This window comes from Lissotriton vulgaris, chromosome 2_1 (assembly GCF_964263255.1).
Source record: "Lissotriton vulgaris chromosome 2_1, aLisVul1.2, whole genome shotgun sequence".
NCBI lineage: Eukaryota > Metazoa > Chordata > Amphibia > Caudata > Salamandridae > Lissotriton > Lissotriton vulgaris.
Window position 1 is genome coordinate 256,851,766 of NC_141687.1, and position 23,235 is coordinate 256,875,000.

General features: G+C 41.3%; 1 protein-coding gene across 7 annotated transcripts in view; it reads left to right on the top strand.

Annotated features, from left to right (window-relative positions):
- ACACA (acetyl-CoA carboxylase alpha) overlaps nt 1-23,235 on the top strand; it is a 1,131,726-nt gene that overhangs the window by 826,837 nt on the left and 281,654 nt on the right. The window lies entirely within an intron of this gene.

The following is a 23,235-nucleotide window of genomic DNA, read 5'->3' on the forward strand; positions in this document are numbered from 1 at the left end:
GATGTATTAGTAAACTTACATTTCTTTCATAAGGTGTTCAGCAGAAATGTGTTAAATCCTCTCCAGATAATAAGAAGCTGATGGGACAGATGCCATTATGGGTGGCCACCGCATTAAAACACTTTGCGGCACTGGAGATTTTCCACAAATGGGGCACTGTAGGCATTTCCACCTTGGGCGATTTCATTGAAGGCACAACACTTAAATCCTAACATACCCTACAGAAGGAGTATTGAATACACCATAGATAGTTTTATTGCCACTTATAACTAAGGCATATACTACCACCTTACATATCAGAATTAGAGGATCTCCCACAATGTAACCCCTTAAAGGCAAAGTTGCTCCTGGGGTAACTTGGAAACCACAAAGTGATATAGGGTTACCGTTCATCAACTTTACCACATGACCAACTCCTTTGCGGCACTTCACTCTGCCCGGGATTGAGATCTAGGTACTTTTGTGAATGAGGAATGGGCAGGAGCTAGGGGGTCTCCAAGACGCTCATCAGTTGCGCCTAGTAATAACGTATGGCCTGGAAGCTGAATGGATCTATACTTCTACCTCCCTCACTTTGATTAATAGACTTTGCCCAAAAATACACAGAAATTCGGAAGAGATGGGCTGATTATCAGGGAAGTACCCCTTGATACAGGGGTGGGTGAATACTATGTCACGACATTAGAGGTCGAAATCCGCACCAGCGCAGAATAGCTAAGTGCAATCCAGAGTCTGGAGGACCACTGGGCCCTGAACAACCAGGGAGAGGGAGGAAGGCGGGGCGGAAGGGCCTGGGAGCAATACACCTTGTTCTTTGTGTTATATTGTTTTTTTCATTTGTGGCCATGAAGCATTTTACTTCAAATCAACAAAATCTGTGATGAAAAAAAATCTCAGCAGATAGATCTGTTTTTCAAAAAATTAAATGGTCATGTTTCAACAAAGCTTTACACCTGTGATGGTCCAGTACAGTCACTAATTAGTGTAGAGAGTTGGACCACGATCACACCACGCCGGGCCAATATCACACCACACAGGGCCAAGATCACACCACACTGGGCCAATATCACACCACGCTGGGCCAATATCACACCACGCTGGGCCAATATCACACCACACTGGGCCAATATCACACCACGCTGGGCCAATATCACACCACACAGGGCCAAGATCACACCACACAGGGCCAAGATCACACCATGCTGGGCCAAGATCACACCACGCTGGGCCAAGATCACACGCTGGGCCAAGATCACACCACGCTGGGCCAATATCACACCACGCTGGGCCAATATCACACCACACTGGGCCAATATCACACCACGCTGGGCCAATATCACACCACGCTGGGCCAATATCACACCACGCTGGGCCAATATCACACCACACAGGGCCAAGATCACACCACACAGGGCCAAGATCACACCATGCTGGGCCAAGATCACACCATGCTGGGCCAAGATCACACCACGCTGGGCCAAGATCACACCACGCTGGGCCAATATCACACCACGCTGGGCCAATATCACACCACGCTGGGCCAATATCACACCACACTGGGCCAATATCACACCACACAGGGCCAAGATCACACCACACAGGGCCAAGATCACACCAGGCTGGGCCAAGATCACACCACGCTGGGCCAAGATCACACGCTGGGCCAAGATCACACGCTGGGCCAAGATCACACCGTTCTCTGCTGAGGTCACATTGCGCTGGCCAAGATTAGACATCTCTGTTCCAAAGTCATACTGCGCTGGCCAAGATAACACAGCTCTGTGCCAAGATGCCCCCTTTAGCACGTGCCCAAAATCACACAGAGTTGGTCAAATATCACCCAGCACTGGACTGAAGTAATTAACACAGGACCAAGATCACACATCTTTGGAGTGATGTCACGTAGCACGAGTCGAAAAGCCCACAGTCCTGGGGTGAGATCGGGCATTGCTGGGTTGGGACCACACAGCACCGACCACAGATCACCGAACACTGACCCATGGTGACGCTACTGCTCAGTAAGCATAGCTTTCAACCTTTCAGTTGTAATGAAATCCAGTGACAGAGAAATTACGGACATCTAGACCTGTCCTTTAACAAGCAAACAACTGTATGACTGTCCCAGAGGGTCACCAGAGCGATGGTGGTGCTTTGAATGAGGGTCGCCTGAGAACTGTACTTCGGGAAGAGGGAGAACTATTTGGTTACACTAGTAAAAAAAAGAAACCTAGAACAGCAGAGGCATGCGAGTGGAAATGTTGAAGCAAGTACACTGCTGTTTCGCTCATCGCTGTTCCCCAGAGTTGGAGGGTGGGGGGTGTGCCCCTTGCATACCAGCCCTCCTGTGATATTGCCATGTCCCCTCTCCGCCCCCCGCTGCTCATTTCATAGGTTGCCCTTCGCTAGGTATTCAGGACTTGTTGGCGATCCCAGGTCGATGGCCAAGATTCCACAGGGCTGGCTGAAGACCACCCATTGTGAGATCACGATCACATAATGCTGCTCCAGAGTCCTGTCGTAGTGCACCAAGGTCACAGAGCTCTGGGACAGACTCGCGCAGCTCCGAGCCACGGTCGTAGTGCTGGCCTAATATCACGTGGAACTGGCTCAGCATCACTTGCTGCTGCTTGGCCAAGATCACACAGAGCTGGCTCAGGATCAAACATTGCAAGGTCAAGGTCACACCGCTTTGTGGGCACCAAGATCACAGTATGAGGGGCAAAGATTACACAACACTGAAGCAAGATCACACAGTGCTTGGCCAAGATCAAGCAGTGTTGCCTCATTTCACACAATGCTGGGCTAAGATCACACAGCACTGGCTCAAGATGACAGTGTTGGCCTAAGATGACACGGTGCTTGCCCAAGATCATACAGTGCTGAGTCACAGAATGCTGGGCGAATATCACACATCCAAAGCCCAATATCACTTGCAGGTGCAGCTCACTGGAACTCTTTTTTGAGGGATCGGAACTTATTTTTCATCATCAGACTTTGACCCACAACAAGGGAGAGAAAAACAGCAAATGGGGTAAGAAAGAGGGAAAACAGAGACAAAATGAAAAGGAACTAACAACAGTGAGAAACGGGGGAGGGATAGCATATTGGTGGAGAAAAAAGGCATGAGGTGAAATAAAAACGAGTTAACTTTGGGATTCGGTAAACCCCACCTTCGGCATAAGTGCCAGTCTTATTCTTAAAAACATTTGGAACACAGCACCTGCCCTTTTACGTGCTAAGCACTGGGAGGCACGCAGTGTCTTATGTGCTCATGACATGATGACCTGGGTGCAGTCAAGGATAGTCCCCCTATGGACTCTGGCAATGCTATGGAAGGAGGGCTTGACCTGCTGCGTGCAGGGCTCTGGCAGGGCCTCCCATGGGGATCGGGTGCCGGGAAGAGCATCCTCTGTTTCCCATCAGAGGGCAGCATAGTCCTTAGATCGCAACTGTGGTGCTGGATGGTAGAGGTGTGAGCTGAGGCCTGGCACCTCTGGGGTTTGCTAGAGGGATGAAAGGAGGCCGCACTGTACCTTCAGAAGTCTGTCAGCGCCACACTGTACACCTGCCCTCTGCAGGAACAGTCCTTCGTGGAGTGCAAATGTACCCCTTTCCGAAAAATGGGTGCAGTGTTCCCGCGCCTTGGTCGCTGATAATTGTGCGGAATGGAATTCCATACGGGGATGAGGCCTCAGTTTCTGTCTGTTGTGATCTGTACTCCGAGTGATGCACTTGCACCGGGCGCTGTCCAGTCGCTGACGAGAAAGGGATTTCTCCAATGTACCTGAGGTTCTGACTTCTTATTCCTTCGGCTTCCCTCAGCCTCTGACATACACAACAGCACACAATTTGCACAACCCGCGCTGGCCCTGCTATGCGTGGCCAGAACAAACCGTCTCAAGGGGGTTGCACTGTGACTGATCCTGTTGTGATTCTAAAATTAATTGCGGCTTGTCTTCCCTTCTGTCCCAGTTTTGTTGAAATACTTATGCATAATTCGAAATTTGCGATTATTTATGTTGAACTAGCCTCGTTTCTTATTGTGAAATAGTTCTCCTTTCAGAGAAATTCACACGGTCGTCGTATTCTGGTTAGTTATTGCGCTATCTTTGGATAAATAATGCCTGGTTTTATAATATGTGTCAGACGGAATGCATTGTTGCAAGCACAAAGCACGCTGACGGCTGAAGTTTCTGCCTGTAGCCGATGATGGATTAACCTTCTCATGAAGAATTACAGGAGCCGCGTGGGTCCTTGGAAAATTAGATTCTGGGTCAATTCTGATAACCTACTATTTGGACCACGTTAAGTAACGTACTGGGATGTTATAGCACATTAGCCTTCGGTATCATATCAGTGTCTTCAATTACAGTCCGACTGATGGAAATTAAACCGCGCGAGCTGCAGCTGTGAGTAGTAACAATGTGGTTTCACAATGAACATTTATGTTGCCCTTTTGTTTCGATTCACATTTAGCTCGTTTTATATTTGTGTACATAAGTTAAACAGACTGCAATCTATGAGGGTCATTTGAGCACACATGTCAACATTTTAGGACGCGGAGGTGGGAGGCAGGAGACAGCTAAAATTAAGCAATGTTTGGCTTGAAAAATCGGTAGTCTCCCACCTGAATCGGATCTATTGGCATGTATCATGCATTTAAGGTATTGCGGCCAGATGCAATCTAACTAGGTTTGGGAGGTCCTTGCCTGTGCCCTCCTGGCCAAGGACCTCCCGGCATGCTTATAGGGAACCCCAACCAGAAGCACTTTTGGCAGAACGGAAATGGCAGCCTCCTGCCGACTCAGCAACACATTTTATTCCAAAGTGCAGCTTTGGTAATAAAAGCTTCAAAATATGAAAATAAATAACAAAATAAAGCAAGACAGAGTGTCCAAAATGATTTTATTCACACCCAAACACATCAGCGTCACTTTACAGAGTTTGCAAGTGAAGCACTACTTTTGTTTTTTTGTTGTCATTCTTTTAGCAACACTGTTTTCCTCGGATGGGGAAGTGCACCAATCCTGGAGGTACTGCAATGCCTGATTGATGGGTGGATTGGAAAACAAAATGTGTACCATGGGTCTCTGTTCATGGATGTGGTCTTTTTAAACCAAACTTCTTATGTTTTGTAAGAATATTAGCAATGGACATTGAAATGGGTCCCTTTCGGGCCCTGTAGTCACGTCCTTAACTTTTCAGGCAAAAGCCCTCACTGATTTCTGAATAGTGAGTGTAAAAGCGTTAAGGTAACCATGTTTTTACCTGCTTACTTTACCAATACTTTACTTAACATTGCACTCCCTATGAGTGTTTTTCCAGGATGTTGGTACTTTTTTTTTGAGCAGCATATTGCTCTTGTCTAGTGCGTGATTGAATTGAGTCGCATTCAGGTGTTTATAGCAGGGCACAATTGGATTGTAGTTGAAGGTAGTGCAAGTTTCTCTCAGTGGGGAAGTATGGTGTTCAGTGGAGGAGAGGATGTGGCATTATGGTCAGAGCTGCTGAATTTGGAACTGGGGAACCAGGTTCAGCCTTCATGACCAGTCCCCCACACCACTCTCCTGAGGGAGCACATACCCTTGCTAGACCTTAGAAGGCCCTGCTGGACCTTATAAGACCTGTGGCCAGATATAGGGAGCCTAATTCCGGTCAGTAACGGCCGATATTACAGAATTTCATCCGTTACCGACTGTAATTAGGCTTTTCAAATGTAGGTGGCCAAATTGTAGGATTTGGCAATTTACTGAATCAGTAATTTAAGGAATAGGTAAATTAGCTAATTCTTAACATACCGATTCGGTAAATTACTGAATCCTTAATGTAGAGAGCACTCAAGTGAGTGCTTTTTACATTTAAGGATTCGTTATTTACCACCAACTATTAGTTGGTGGTAAATTCCAAATGCCTTTCAAAATGCAATTTTTAGCTTTTTATTCAGTGCCATGTGGCAGACATACATGCCCTTAGGGCATGCATGTCTGCCACATGTGCACCCATGCACTATACAGGGGTGCAACAGGGTGTCAATGTGACACCCTGCCACCCTTGTAGGTCTACCCCCTATTACCGATTCAGTATTTACCGAATCGGTAATTCTCACTCATTCCTATGGGCCTCCAGGCCTTAGTGGTGGCCAGTGTGGGTTAACCTTAAAGGCTTGTCCACCACAGTCCATGCTGAAGTTCAACTCCCGTCTTGCGGACAGGCCTATAAAGCAGCACACCCTAGAGCGACAGTGACTTTGTCACTGAGGTCACAGGACCCTTGAGAAGGGCCGTCTCTAGGGCGTTGCGAATGGTGTGACCGCACCAGGCACTGACTTTGGCTGGGGGCGTCAGCAAAAATAAAAATGCCATGATAACTCCAGTGATTAATGTTCTTCCTAGAGAGAGATCTGAGTTTTGTCTAGTGGAAGTTTTGACTTATAGAAAAGGTAGCACAGAGGATTAATGTGCCTCCTGCAAAGAACATGTACCATGCAGATAACAAAGTGCACATAATGTAAATAGGTCAGTGGGTTACTGCTTTTATCAGAGAGATCCTTTTGTTACTTGCACTTAATAAGTTAAAATCCCAACATAGAAAAGTGAGCTAATAACTGTCATCTAAGAGCTGCATGCAAACTGCAAGTTATAATTTAAAGCGTTATGGTTTTTCCCCCCAGTCTTTGATTACCCTAATTTTTCAATAAGTGTTCATTTGGATATAAATCAATTCTGATTATTAAAGAGAACCTTCAACGATGGTATTATGTTTTACATTTTGAGTTTGTGTTTCTCCAGATCAATCACTATTAAACCATACTGCGTACTAGTATGGTTGTCATGTGACTCCTACAACTTGTAGTCTTTAGTCTTATGTAACATTTCATATACAGTGATTTACCCACATATAATGGATTGTCTCTGTGTAATATGTGTGATGTAAAGTGCTTTGACACCCTACACTGGTATGAGTGGTGCTGTAAATCAAATTAAATGCATCTGAGAGAGAGTGTGGTTATTGAGACTTGAAGGCACTGTTAAAGGGTGGTAGTGAGGGAATCCTTTACAGAGGTGGTCTTTGGGGGGGCACCAACAAACATTGTTGCACAGGGAACCAGCAGCGGTAAAGCCATCCCTGCCCTTGATGCCAGTCCGCCTCACCCATTGATACCTCCATTGGCCTTGCTTCAGCAGTAGGAGCTGAAACTCACCAGGGGTCAGCAATGCAGGATTTGCAAGCACACCAAACTAAGTTTGCAAACTTCACAGTGTCTCTGCTTCATTCTCAAGCACGTTTTACATGTGCCACCTGCTCTGGGGCCCCTGGAATAATGCAGTAAAGGAGGACAAAATGATCCTGCAGTGTTGACTAAATTACTCGGCAGAAAAAAAAGGCTGCAGCGTAATGCAGTATATTTTCTGCTACTTTATTATTTTGTCATTAGGTCTCGCTGAGATAACGCTCATGCGTTCTCAGCGAGACTTAAGTAAAGGGGCATTCAGCAATGCTCCCAAGAAGGCAGATTGCCTACAGTGCATGTGTGCAGGAGCGTGCACGCACTCACACTTCAAAGGAATCCGCTCCCCCGCCACGCAACGCAGAGAGGTTGTTTTTTTCAGTTCTCTAATTGCTCCCCCGCCACGCAATGCAGAGAGCTTGTTTTTTTCAGTTCTCTAATTGCTCCCCCGCCATGCAATGTAGAGAGCTTGTTTTTTTCAGTTCTCTAATTGTGTCTCACTTGTGCTACTTGTGAAATCACCAATATAGAAAAGGTACCTTGAGGAATTATTTCAAATATTAGTCAATATTTCTCATATGCCATCAATATGTGCATTCGTTCAAATAAACATCGGAACCATGGTGACCATCATTTTTCTTTTATATCATATGTTATATACGAAAACAGTAAATAATTTGCAACAAATTAAGAAAGGCAACACAAACCACACTATTACAATCGATATCTTTTCGATAGTGTGTTATACTGTTGGTACTGTATGCATTATATACATATATACATATCCTGCTCCTGAAGCCTCAGTCAGCTTATGCAACAGTCTATAAACATAAATGTTACGGTTCTTATTTGTAACCAAACAGTATACAGGCGTCGACGTTTCGGTCTTTACACAGCGATTTCCACCAAGACCATCCTCAGGACTGTATGTTGCTCAAAATATCTACAAAAATATACAATATGTACAATATATTAGACCCCGTTCCTAATGTCCAATATAATTGATTGTCTGCTAACACTAACCGTCACCACACCCAGTGTGACTCCACATAAAAGACATTACTCACTATGTTCCACGTAGAGAAAACCTCAATCCTCACAAACTGATAGAGAAGTCTTAGCCATAGACCATCCAATGTCAAGTGTTCCTGTGCAAACAAGTATCCACAATTAAATATACACATTATGCGCATATGCCTACATATTGCTCCAACTGTCGTCCAATGTTAACTGTTCCTCATATAAAACATTCATTCCGCTTACCTCCTCCAACAGATAGAAACAGTTGAGACCGGCTCATAGATTGTTCATATTTATACCATGTTCGATTGGTGTGGTTCCAATCTAGGGTGCAAAAACGGGAATTAACTTCCATAAGTTTCTATCAGTGCCTGGATAGACTAGCAATATCCCAGTGAGCCGCTGTAAGTACTTACTTCCACACTTAACATCGAGCGGGATTCAATTTCACTCCGTCTCGTTTCGCAAGCCAGCTCGTAATGGTAGCGGAAGAGACTACATCCAAGACACGCACTCCGCGCATGCCCAGAATCAGGACGTCGCTATGGTGTATGAGGCGGCCATTGCTAAATGGTTTTAAAACCTCCACTGTGCAGCTACACAGCAATGCCAATTACGTGAAACTAACTATTATAAACCCGACGCATATGTGAAAGGTGCTTAAAATATATACAATTTAATGCAGCTAACGTCTCATTTGGAACCAATTGCAGATAAGGAAGTCGGCCTTATAATAGGGACCAGTCCAAGACAACCACCATCCACAATAAAGATAACATATTACCATGCCCTGATAACATAAGGGACATCATCACAGGGTCGCTAAATTGTGCCATTCCACATATTGGTTCAGACCCTGCACCATCGTCCTGCACATCCATATCCATCTGTTTTCTTTAATGGTTAGCAGACGATCTACATTGGTCCTTCTTTTTGACCCCTTAATGACCTCTAGCACAAACCATTTCATGTCCTGTGGACCATGTAACTTTTCAACATAGTGTTCTACTATGGGTGCTGTCAACACTTTGCATCTAATCCTAGATTGGTGCTGGGTTATTCTTTTTTTCACCTCTTGGGTTGTCTTCCCAATGTAAGCTAAGTTACATGGACATAATATACAGTAAATGACGTTCTTAGTCAAACAATTTGAATGATGTCGCATCGTGAATTCTTTACCATTCAGTGTACATGATTTGGTCACAGCAGTTGTATCACAGGCTACACATTGTCCACATGGATAATGGCCCACTCTAGGTGTCAAACCCCATTGACTGTGTATGGTATTAGCCCTTGGTTCTCTGTATGTTTTAACCAGGAAGTCACGTAAGTTCCTAGCCCTTTTGAACGCAAAATATGGACATTTCAGCTGTAATTCACTTTTCTGTATAAGGTGCCAGTTTCTTGTGACAATCTTTTTAATTTCATTAGATTCAGTTCCAAAGGTGGTAACACATGCTATGGTATTTTCTGCTTCCACTTTTTGTTTGCTTTGATCCAGAAGTGATGACCGGTCATAGTACCACGCTCGTTTAAGAGCTCTTTTTACCAATCTATTTGGATATTGTCTGGCCACCAGTTTCTGTTGTAGAATCTTAGCCTCCCTGAAATAATCCTCCCTTTTGGTACAGTTACGCTTGATTCTCAGGAACTGGCCAAAAGGGAGGTTATCTCGTAGGTTCCTGGGATGGTGGCTAGAATACTTCAAAAGCGTGTTACGTGCTGTGGGTTTTGTATACAAATTTACCACCAGGTTACCATTGTCATGTAGAATGTTTAAATCTAAAAAATTTATACTTTTATTACTATATTCAATAGTAAATTTCAGGTTGTCATTTTGTTCATTTAACCATCTGTGAAATGTTAATAGATGATCCTCGCTTCCTTCCCAAATTAGACAGACATCATCTATATACCTAAGGTATTTAGTAATGTGTGTACCAAATGGGTTGTTATTGTGAATGTTTTTATTCTCAAAATCTGCTACATACAGATTAGCTATGTCGGGAGCGAAAATCGCTCCCATCGCCACCCCCTTTCTTTGACCATAAAAGTCATCGTTGAACAGGAAATAGTTGCACTCGAGAGCTATTTTGGCACATTGGATGACAAAGTCAACTGGTACTTGCATAGGGCGAGTCTGTGTATTTAGGATTTTTTCAATTATATCCACTGCTTCCCTCTGTGGGATATTGGAGTACAAACTCTCAATATCCATTGTAACAAGAATGTTTATCGAAGGGTCAAAGAGAACACCTTCCAAAGCATTTATTACACTGATACTGTCTTTAGTGTATGATTGGGTGAGTGGTACGAAAGGTTTAATAAAGAAATCTACATACTCGGCCAAGGGTTGTAAAATTGACCCACATCCTGCAACAATAGGTCTGCCGGGGGGGTTTTGTTCATTTTTATGGATTTTCGGCAGTATATAAAATGCCGGAATTGTAAAATCATTCTTATTTAAGTATTCATATTCTCTCTGACTTAGCCATAACCCATCAAGACCTGTCTTTGAAACAGTTAATATGTCTTTCCTGATCTTCTCTGTCGGGTCACCCCTTAATTTAGTGTAGTGAAGAGGGTTATTAAGTTGACGCAGTGCCTCTTGATCGTAATCAGTCTTATCTTGCACTATTATGCTGCCCCCCTTGTCTGCAGGTTTGATATAAATATCCTCCCGTTTAGCCAGGGTAACCAGTGTCTCATGTTGTTCTTTCGTGAAATTGTATCTCACATATTTCTTTTTTTCTTTGAAGAGTTGGTCTATTTCTAACAACACTACATTTTCAAAAGTTAGAAGTTCCTTTGGCATTAGGTTATTTGCCGGATAAAAAGTCGAGGGACAACGGAGACCTGTAACATTCCGTTGGTTAGATGTTATTATATTACCTTGACTATTGCTTGGGGTCTTATTGAAAAACTGTTTGAGACGAAGAGTGCGAAAGAATTTCTGGATTTCCATTATAGTTGTAAAGTGATCATTCCTATTGGTAGGTACGTAAGATAGTCCATAGCTTAGCAGTTCTAATTCTTGTCTATTCAATTCATGTTTAGATAAATTAAATATAGGTACCACCTCTAAGGTTGGATTTGAAATCCTAGTATCATTTCCTGAATTCATTTCGTTTACCACTCGTAAAAGTTGTTCCTCGTTTGCCTGTACCCTGGTGTATATTGGTTTCTGTACCAACCCCTCCGGGTTGATCGAGTCCGTCCTTGTGTTGGGGCCTGGCCTCTCGGTAAAAAAGTACCCCTACCTTGTCCTCTACCAAAACCTTGATTTGAGCTACTGCCTCTCTGTGCACTATCGTCTGAATTTGTGAACGCTGTATCAGAAAAAGTTAAGTGTTTAGTAGTCCACTGTGCTTGTCCCTGACCCTGTTGAAAAAACTCCTTTTTAAGATATGGATATGTTCGTTCTTTTGAGTAGTATTTGAGATCTTTCTGTAATTTCTCGGTTTTTTTCAATATATTGGTCTTCAAAAAATCAGCTATCTGGGTTTCTAACTTTTTAAAAAACTCCTCAGCATCAGTCACTGTTTGGTCCTCCCTGATTTGTTTCTCTAAATCTGCTATTTCCTGCTTTAGTTTATCAATGTGTTTATGCGCTGTTTCAATCCCTAGCACCATCCAGCTACGTGAACATTTATTGGACACATAGCTGAAACCTGTCTTGAAATCTTCGTCCTCTATGAAAATAGCCGGAATATTACGTACTTGTAACCCTATCGGGATGATGTTATTATTCAAGCAATCTGTAAGAAATTTTGCATGCAATTCTGTTCTTATTAGTTTCTTACGCAATCTTTCTAAATTATTGCGAAGCGTGGTATGTTGTATATTATGTGTGGCAGTGATCGTCTGAGGTCCCAGTAGTGACGGCCCACTTGCTACCTTTGTTATATATTCATCACTATAGGTGAGTGTCTCTTGTTCTGACATTTGCAACACCTGCCTATATAACAATCTATTGCAGTATTTAGTAAGATCAAAATGTATTTCTACAGTCTTTTGTATTTATGGTAGAGACGAGCTTACATACATTGGCATATGCCTAGAAATAAATCCAACTATATACACAATTCAATCGTGAACTATATACAAAATACAAAATACACAAGTGAAATATAAGTGAGATGTGAGCAGACAAATTTATGCTAATTAATAGCCAAACCACTATCAAGAATGGCCCTTGCAGACTTCGTCTGCGCCGATACCGTAAATAGAGACAGGGCAACCCAATAATCCCCAAGGAACTGGGTGAATATGCAATATAGAAAAGGTACCTTGAGGAATTATTTCAAATATTAGTCAATATTTCTCATATGCCATCAATATGTGCATTCGTTCAAATAAACATCGGAACCATGGTGACCATCATTTTTCTTTTATATCATATGTTATATACGAAAACAGTAAATAATTTGCAACAAATTAAGAAAGGCAACACAAACCACACTATTACAATCGATATCTTTTCGATAGTGTGTTATACTGTTGGTACTGTATGCATTATATACATATATACATATCCTGCTCCTGAAGCCTCAGTCAGCTTATGCAACAGTCTATAAACATAAATGTTACGGTTCTTATTTGTAACCAAACAGTATACAGGCGTCGACGTTTCGGTCTTTACACAGCGATTTCCACCAAGACCATCCTCAGGACTGTATGTTGCTCAAAATATCTACAAAAATATACAATATGTACAATATATTAGACCCCGTTCCTAATGTCCAATATAATTGATTGTCTGCTAACACTAACCGTCACCACACCCAGTGTGACTCCACATAAAAGACATTACTCACTATGTTCCACGTAGAGAAAACCTCAATCCTCACAAACTGATAGAGAAGTCTTAGCCATAGACCATCCAATGTCAAGTGTTCCTGTGCAAACAAGTATCCACAATTAAATATACACATTATGCGCATATGCCTACATATTGCTCCAACTGTCGTCCAATGTTAACTGTTCCTCATATAAAACATTCATTCCGCTTACCTCCTCCAACAGATAGAAACAGTTGAGACCGGCTCATAGATTGTTCATATTTATACCATGTTCGATTGGTGTGGTTCCAATCTAGGGTGCAAAAACGGGAATTAACTTCCATAAGTTTCTATCAGTGCCTGGATAGACTAGCAATATCCCAGTGAGCCGCTGTAAGTACTTACTTCCACACTTAACATCGAGCGGGATTCAATTTCACTCCGTCTCGTTTCGCAAGCCAGCTCGTAATGGTAGCGGAAGAGACTACATCCAAGACACGCACTCCGCGCATGCCCAGAATCAGGACGTCGCTATGGTGTATGAGGCGGCCATTGCTAAATGGTTTTAAAACCTCCACTGTGCAGCTACACAGCAATGCCAATTACGTGAAACTAACTATTATAAACCCGACGCATATGTGAAAGGTGCTTAAAATATATACAATTTAATGCAGCTAACGTCTCATTTGGAACCAATTGCAGATAAGGAAGTCGGCCTTACAATAGGGACCAGTCCAAGACAACCACCATCCACAATAAAGATAACATATTACCATGCCCTGATAACATAAGGGACATCATCACAGGGTCGCTAAATTGTGCCATTCCACATATTGGTTCAGACCCTGCACCATCGTCCTGCACATCCATATCCATCTGTTTTCTTTAATGGTTAGCAGACGATCTACATTGGTCCTTCTTTTTGACCCCTTAATGACCTCTAGCACAAACCATTTCATGTCCTGTGGACCATGTAACTTTTCAACATAGTGTTCTACTATGGGTGCTGTCAACACTTTGCATCTAATCCTAGATTGGTGCTGGGTTATTCTTTTTTCACCTCTTGGGTTGTCTTCCCAATGTAAGCTAAGTTACATGGACATAATATACAGTAAATGACGTTCTTAGTCAAACAATTTGAATGATGTCGCATCGTGAATTCTTTACCATTCAGTGTACATGATTTGGTCACAGCAGTTGTATCACAGGCTACACATTGTCCACATGGATAATGGCCCACTCTAGGTGTCAAACCCCATTGACTGTGTATGGTATTAGCCCTTGGTTCTCTGTATGTTTTAACCAGGAAGTCACGTAAGTTCCTAGCTCTTTTGAACGCAAAATATGGACATTTCAGCTGTAATTCACTTTTCTGTATAAGGTGCCAGTTTCTTGTGACAATCTTTTTAATTTCATTAGATTCAGTTCCAAAGGTGGTAACACATGCTATGGTATTTTCTGCTTCCACTTTTTGTTTGCTTTGATCCAGAAGTGATGACCGGTCATAGTACCACGCTCGTTTAAGAGCTCTTTTTACCAATCTATTTGGATATTGTCTGGCCACCAGTTTCTGTTGTAGAATCTTAGCCTCCCTGAAATAATCCTCCCTTTTGGTACAGTTACGCTTGATTCTCAGGAACTGGCCAAAAGGGAGGTTATCTCGTAGGTTCCTGGGATGGTGGCTAGAATACTTCAAAAGCGTGTTACGTGCTGTGGGTTTTGTATACAAATTTACCACCAGGTTACCATTGTCATGTAGAATGTTTAAATCTAAAAAATTTATACTTTTATTACTATATTCAATAGTAAATTTCAGGTTGTCATTTTGTTCATTTAACCATCTGTGAAATGTTAATAGATGATCCTCGCTTCCTTCCCAAATTAGACAGACATCATCTATATACCTAAGGTATTTAGTAATGTGTGTACCAAATGGGTTGTTATTGTGAATGTTTTTATTCTCAAAATCTGCTACATACAGATTAGCTATGTCGGGAGCGAAAATCGCTCCCATCGCCACCCCCTTTCTTTGACCATAAAAGTCATCGTTGAACAGGAAATAGTTGCACTCGAGAGCTATTTTGGCACATTGGATGACAAAGTCAACTGGTACTTGCATAGGGCGAGTCTGTGTATTTAGGATTTTTTCAATTATATCCACTGCTTCCCTCTGTGGGATATTGGAGTACAAACTCTCAATATCCATTGTAACAAGAATGTTTATCGAAGGGTCAAAGAGAACACCTTCCAAAGCATTTATTACACTGATACTGTCTTTAGTGTATGATTGGGTGAGTGGTACGAAAGGTTTAATAAAGAAATCTACATACTCGGCCAAGGGTTGTAAAATTGACCCACATCCTGCAACAATAGGTCTGCCGGGGGGGTTTTGTTCATTTTTATGGATTTTCGGCAGTATATAAAATGCCGGAATTGTAAAATCATTCTTATTTAAGTATTCATATTCTCTCTGACTTAGCCATAACCCATCAAGACCTGTCTTTGTAACAGTTAATATGTCTTTCCTGATCTTCTCTGTCGGGTCACCCCTTAATTTAGTGTAGTGAAGAGGGTTATTAAGTTGACGCAGTGCCTCTTGATCGTAATCAGTCTTATCTTGCACTATTATGCTGCCCCCCTTGTCTGCAGGTTTGATATAAATATCCTCCCGTTTAGCCAGGGTAACCAGTGTCTCATGTTGTTCTTTCGTGAAATTGTATCTCACATATTTCTTTTTTTCTTTGAAGAGTTGGTCTATTTCTAACAACACTACATTTTCAAAAAATAGAAGTTCCTTTGGCATTAGGTTATTTGCCGGATAAAAAGTCGAGGGACAACGGAGACCTGTAACATTCCGTTGGTTAGATGTTATTATATTACCTTGACTATTGCTTGGGGTCTTATTGAAAAACTGTTTGAGACGAAGAGTGCGAAAGAATTTCTGGATTTCCATTATAGTTGTAAAGTGATCATTCCTATTGGTAGGTACGTAAGATAGTCCATAGCTTAGCAGTTCTAATTCTTGTCTATTCAATTCATGTTTAGATAAATTAAATATAGGTACCACCTCTAAGGTTGGATTTGAAATCCTAGTATCATTTCCTGAATTCATTTCGTTTACCACTCGTAAAAGTTGTTCCTCGTTTGCCTGTACCCTGGTGTATATTGGTTTCTGTACCAACCCCTCCGGGTTGATCGAGTCCGTCCTTGTGTTGGGGCCTGGCCTCTCGGTAAAAAAGTACCCCTACCTTGTCCTCTACCAAAACCTTGATTTGAGCTACTGCCTCTCTGTGCACTATCGTCTGAATTTGTGGACGCTGTATCAGAAAAAGTTAAGTGTTTAGTAGTCCACTGTGCTTGTCCCTGACCCTGTTGAAAAAACTCCTTTTTAAGATATGGATATGTTCGTTCTTTTGAGTAGTATTTGAGATCTTTCTGTAATTTCTCGGTTTTTTTCAATATATTGGTCTTCAAAAAATCAGCTATCTGGGTTTCTAACTTTTTTAAAAACTCCTCAGCATCAGTCACTGTTTGGTCCTCCCTGATTTGTTTCTCTAAATCTGCTATTTCCTGCTTTAGTTTATCAATGTGTTTATGCGCTGTTTCAATCCCTAGCACCATCCAGCTACGTGAACATTTATTGGACACATAGCTGAAACCTGTCTTGAAATCTTCGTCCTCTATGAAAATAGCCGGAATATTACGTACTTGTAACCCTATCGGGATGATGTTATTATTCAAGCAATCTGTAAGAAATTTTGCATGCAATTCTGTTCTTATTAGTTTCTTACGCAATCTTTCTAAATTATTGCGAAGCGTGGTATGTTGTATATTATGTGTGGCAGTGATCGTCTGAGGTCCCAGTAGTGACGGCCCACTTGCTACCTTTGTTATATATTCATCACTATAGGTGAGTGTCTCTTGTTCTGACATTTGCAACACCTGCCTATATAACAATCTATTGCAGTATTTAGTAAGATCAAAATGTATTTCTACAGTCTTTTGTATTTATGGTAGAGACGAGCTTACATACATTGGCATATGCCTAGAAATAAATCCAACTATATGCACAATTCAATCGTGAACTATATACAAAATACAAAATACACAAGTGAAATATAAAAGTGAGATGTGAGCAGACAAATTTATGCTAATTAATAGCCAAACCACTATCAAGAATGGCCCTTGCAGACTTCGTCTGCGCCGATACCGTAAATAGAGACAGGGCAACCCAATAATCCCCAAGGAACTGGGTGAATATGCAATATAGAAAAGGTACCTTGAGGAATTATTTCAAATATTAGTCAATATTTCTCATATGCCATCAATATGTGCATTCGTTCAAATAAACATCGGAACCATGGTGACCATCATTTTTCTTTTATATCATATGTTATATACGAAAACAGTAAATAATTTGCAACAAATTAAGAAAGGCAACACAAACCACACTATTACAATCGATATCTTTTCGATAGTGTGTTATACTGTTGGTACTGTATGCATTATATACATATATACATATCCTGCTCCTGAAGCCTCAGTCAGCTTATGCAACAGTCTATAAACATAAATGTTACGGTTCTTATTTGTAACCAAACAGTATACAGGCGTCGACGTTTCGGTCTTTACACAGCGATTTCCACCAAGACCATCCTCAGGACTGTATGTTGCTCAAAATATCTACAAAAATATACAATATGTACAATATATTAGACCCCGTTCCTAATGTCCAATATAATTGATTGTCTGCTAACACTAACCGTCACCACACCCAGTGTGACTCCACATAAAAGACATTACTCACTATGTTCCACGTAGAGAAAACCTCAATCCTCACAAACTGATAGAGAAGTCTTAGCCATAGACCATCCAATGTCAAGTGTTCCTGTGCAAACAAGTATCCACAATTAAATATACACATTATGCGCATATGCCTACATATTGCTCCAACTGTCGTCCAATGTTAACTGTTCCTCATATAAAACATTCATTCCGCTTACCTCCTCCAACAGATAGAAACAGTTGAGACCGGCTCATAGATTGTTCATATTTATACCATGTTCGATTGGTGTGGTTCCAATCTAGGGTGCAAAAACGGGAATTAACTTCCATAAGTTTCTATCAGTGCCTGGATAGACTAGCAATATCCCAGTGAGCCGCTGTAAGTACTTACTTCCACACTTAACATCGAGCGGGATTCAATTTCACTCCGTCTCGTTTCGCAAGCCAGCTCGTAATGGTAGCGGAAGAGACTACATCCAAGACACGCACTCCGCGCATGCCCAGAATCAGGACGTCGCTATGGTGTATGAGGCGGCCATTGCTAAATGGTTTTAAAACCTCCACTGTGCAGCTACACAGCAATGCCAATTACGTGAAACTAACTATTATAAACCCGACGCATATGTGAAAGGTGCTTAAAATATATACAATTTAATGCAGCTAACGTCTCATTTGGAACCAATTGCAGATAAGGAAGTCGGCCTTACAATAGGGACCAGTCCAAGACAACCACCATCCACAATAAAGATAACATATTACCATGCCCTGATAACATAAGGGACATCATCACAGGGTCGCTAAATTGTGCCATTCCACATATTGGTTCAGACCCTGCACCATCGTCCTGCACATCCATATCCATCTGTTTTCTTTAATGGTTAGCAGACGATCTACATTGGTCCTTCTTTTTGACCCCTTAATGACCTCTAGCACAAACCATTTCATGTCCTGTGGACCATGTAACTTTTCAACATAGTGTTCTACTATGGGTGCTGTCAACACTTTGCATCTAATCCTAGATTGGTGCTGGGTTATTCTTTTTTTCACCTCTTGGGTTGTCTTCCCAATGTAAGCTAAGTTACATGGACATAATATACAGTAAATGACGTTCTTAGTCAAACAATTTGAATGATGTCGCATCGTGAATTCTTTACCATTCAGTGTACATGATTTGGTCACAGCAGTTGTATCACAGGCTACACATTGTCCACATGGATAATGGCCCACTCTAGGTGTCAAACCCCATTGACTGTGTATGGTATTAGCCCTTGGTTCTCTGTATGTTTTAACCAGGAAGTCACGTAAGTTCCTAGCCCTTTTGAACGCAAAATATGGACATTTCAGCTGTAATTCACTTTTCTGTATAAGGTGCCAGTTTCTTGTGACAATCTTTTTAATTTCATTAGATTCAGTTCCAAAGGTGGTAACACATGCTATGGTATTTTCTGCTTCCACTTTTTGTTTGCTTTGATCCAGAAGTGATGACCGGTCATAGTACCACGCTCGTTTAAGAGCTCTTTTTACCAATCTATTTGGATATTGTCTGGCCACCAGTTTCTGTTGTAGAATCTTAGCCTCCCTGAAATAATCCTCCCTTTTGGTACAGTTACGCTTGATTCTCAGGAACTGGCCAAAAGGGAGGTTATCTCGTAGGTTCCTGGGATGGTGGCTAGAATACTTCAAAAGCGTGTTACGTGCTGTGGGTTTTGTATACAAATTTACCACCAGGTTACCATTGTCATGTAGAATGTTTAAATCTAAAAAATTTATACTTTTATTACTATATTCAATAGTAAATTTCAGGTTGTCATTTTGTTCATTTAACCATCTGTGAAATGTTAATAGATGATCCTCGCTTCCTTCCCAAATTAGACAGACATCATCTATATACCTAAGGTATTTAGTAATGTGTGTACCAAATGGGTTGTTATTGTGAATGTTTTTATTCTCAAAATCTGCTACATACAGATTAGCTATGTCGGGAGCGAAAATCGCTCCCATCGCCACCCCCTTTCTTTGACCATAAAAGTCATCGTTGAACAGGAAATAGTTGCACTCGAGAGCTATTTTGGCACATTGGATGACAAAGTCAACTGGTACTTGCATAGGGCGAGTCTGTGTATTTAGGATTTTTTCAATTATATCCACTGCTTCCCTCTGTGGGATATTGGAGTACAAACTCTCAATATCCATTGTAACAAGAATGTTTATCGAAGGGTCAAAGAGAACACCTTCCAAAGCATTTATTACACTGATACTGTCTTTAGTGTATGATTGGGTGAGTGGTACGAAAGGTTTAATAAAGAAATCTACATACTCGGCCAAGGGTTGTAAAATTGACCCACATCCTGCAACAATAGGTCTGCCGGGGGGGTTTTGTTCATTTTTATGGATTTTCGGCAGTATATAAAATGCCGGAATTGTAAAATCATTCTTATTTAAGTATTCATATTCTCTCTGACTTAGCCATAACCCATCAAGACCTGTCTTTGTAACAGTTATTATGTCTTTCCTGATCTTCTCTGTCGGGTCACCCCTTAATTTAGTGTAGTGAAGAGGGTTATTAAGTTGACGCAGTGCCTCTTGATCGTAATCAGTCTTATCTTGCACTATTATGCTGCCCCCCTTGTCTGCAGGTTTGATATAAATATCCTCCCGTTTAGCCAGGGTAACCAGTGTCTCATGTTGTTCTTTCGTGAAATTGTATCTCACATATTTCTTTTTTTCTTTGAAGAGTTGGTCTATTTCTAACAACACTACATTTTCAAAAGTTAGAAGTTCCTTTGGCATTAGGTTATTTGCCGGATAAAAAGTCGAGGGACAACGGAGACCTGTAACATTCCGTTGGTTAGATGTTATTATATTACCTTGACTATTGCTTGGGGTCTTATTGAAAAACTGTTTGAGACGAAGAGTGCGAAAGAATTTCTGGATTTCCATTATAGTTGTAAAGTGATCATTCCTATTGGTAGGTACGTAAGATAGTCCATAGCTTAGCAGTTCTAATTCTCGTCTATTCAATTCAGGTTTTGGTAGAGGACAAGGTAGGGGTACTTTTTTACCGAGAGGCCAGGCCCCAACACGAGGACGGACTCGATCAACCCGGAGGGGTTGGTACAGAAACCAATATACACCAGGGTACAGGCAAACGAGGAACAACTTTTACGAGTGGTAAACGAAATGAATTCAGGAAATGATACTAGGATTTCAAATCCAACCTTAGAGGTGGTACCTATATTTAATTTATCTAAACATGAATTGAATAGACAAGAATTAGAACTGCTAAGCTATGGACTATCTTACGTACCTACCAATAGGAATGATCACTTTACAACTATAATGGAAATCCAGAAATTCTTTCGCACTCTTCGTCTCAAACAGTTTTTCAATAAGACCCCAAGCAATAGTCAAGGTAATATAATAACATCTAACCAACGGAATGTTACAGGTCTCCGTTGTCCCTCGACTTTTTATCCGGCAAATAACCTAATGCCAAAGGAACTTCTAACTTTTGAAAATGTAGTGTTGTTAGAAATAGACCAACTCTTCAAAGAAAAAAAGAAATATGTGAGATACAATTTCACGAAAGAACAACATGAGACACTGGTTACCCTGGCTAAACGGGAGGATATTTATATCAAACCTGCAGACAAGGGGGGCAGCATAATAGTGCAAGATAAGACTGATTACGATCAAGAGGCACTGCGTCAACTTAATAACCCTCTTCACTACACTAAATTAAGGGGTGACCCGACAGAGAAGATCAGGAAAGACATATTAACTGTTACAAAGACAGGTCTTGATGGGTTATGGCTAAGTCAGAGAGAATATGAATACTTAAATAAGAATGATTTTACAATTCCGGCATTTTATATACTGCCGAAAATCCATAAAAATGAACAAAACCCCCCCGGCAGACCTATTGTTGCAGGATGTGGGTCAATTTTACAACCCTTGGCCGAGTATGTAGATTTCTTTATTAAACCTTTCGTACCACTCACCCAATCATACACTAAAGACAGTATCAGTGTAATAAATGCTTTGGAAGGTGTTCTCTTTGACCCTTCGATAAACATTCTTGTTACAATGGATATTGAGAGTTTGTACTCCAATATCCCACAGAGGGAAGCAGTGGATATAATTGAAAAAATCCTAAATACACAGACTCGCCCTATGCAAGTACCAGTTGACTTTGTCATCCAATGTGCCAAAATAGCTCTCGAGTGCAACTATTTCCTGTTCAACGATGACTTTTATGGTCAAAGAAAGGGGGTGGCGATGGGAGCGATTTTCGCTCCCGACATAGCTAATCTGTATGTAGCAGATTTTGAGAATAAAAACATTCACAATAACAACCCATTTGGTACACACATTACTAAATACCTTAGGTATATAGATGATGTCTGTCTAATTTGGGAAGGAAGCGAGGATCATCTATTAACATTTCACAGATGGTTAAATGAACAAAATGACAACCTGAAATTTACTATTGAATATAGTAATAAAAGTATAAATTTTTTAGATTTAAACATTCTACATGACAATGGTAACCTGGTGGTAAATTTGTATACAAAACCCACAGCACGTAACACGCTTTTGAAGTATTCTAGCCACCATCCCAGGAACCTACGAGATAACCTCCCTTTTGGCCAGTTCCTGAGAATCAAGCGTAACTGTACCAAAAGGGAGGATTATTTCAGGGAGGCTAAGATTCTACAACAGAAACTGGTGGCCAGACAATATCCAAATAGATTGGTAAAAAGAGCTCTTAAACGAGCGTGGTACTATGACCGGTCATCACTTCTGGATCAAAGCAAACAAAAAGTGGAAGCAGAAAATACCATAGCATGTGTTACCACCTTTGGAACTGAATCTAATGAAATTAAAAAGATTGTCACAAGAAACTGGCACCTTATACAGAAAAGTGAATTACAGCTGAAATGTCCATATTTTGCGTTCAAAAGGGCTAGGAACTTACGTGACTTCCTGGTTAAAACATACAGAGAACCAAGGGCTAATACCATACACAGTCAATGGGGTTTGACACCTAGAGTGGGCCATTATCCATGTGGACAATGTGTAGCCTGTGATACAACTGCTGTGACCAAATCATGTACACTGAATGGTAAAGAATTCACGATGCGACATCATTCAAATTGTTTGACTAAGAACGTCATTTACTGTATATTATGTCCATGTAACTTAGCTTACATTGGGAAGACAACCCAAGAGGTGAAAAAAAGAATAACCCAGCACCAATCTAGGATTAGATGCAAAGTGTTGACAGCACCCATAGTAGAACACTATGTTGAAAAGTTACATGGTCCACAGGACATGAAATGGTTTGTGCTAGAGGTCATTAAGGGGTCAAAAAGAAGGACCAATGTAGATCGTCTGCTAACCATTAAAGAAAACAGATGG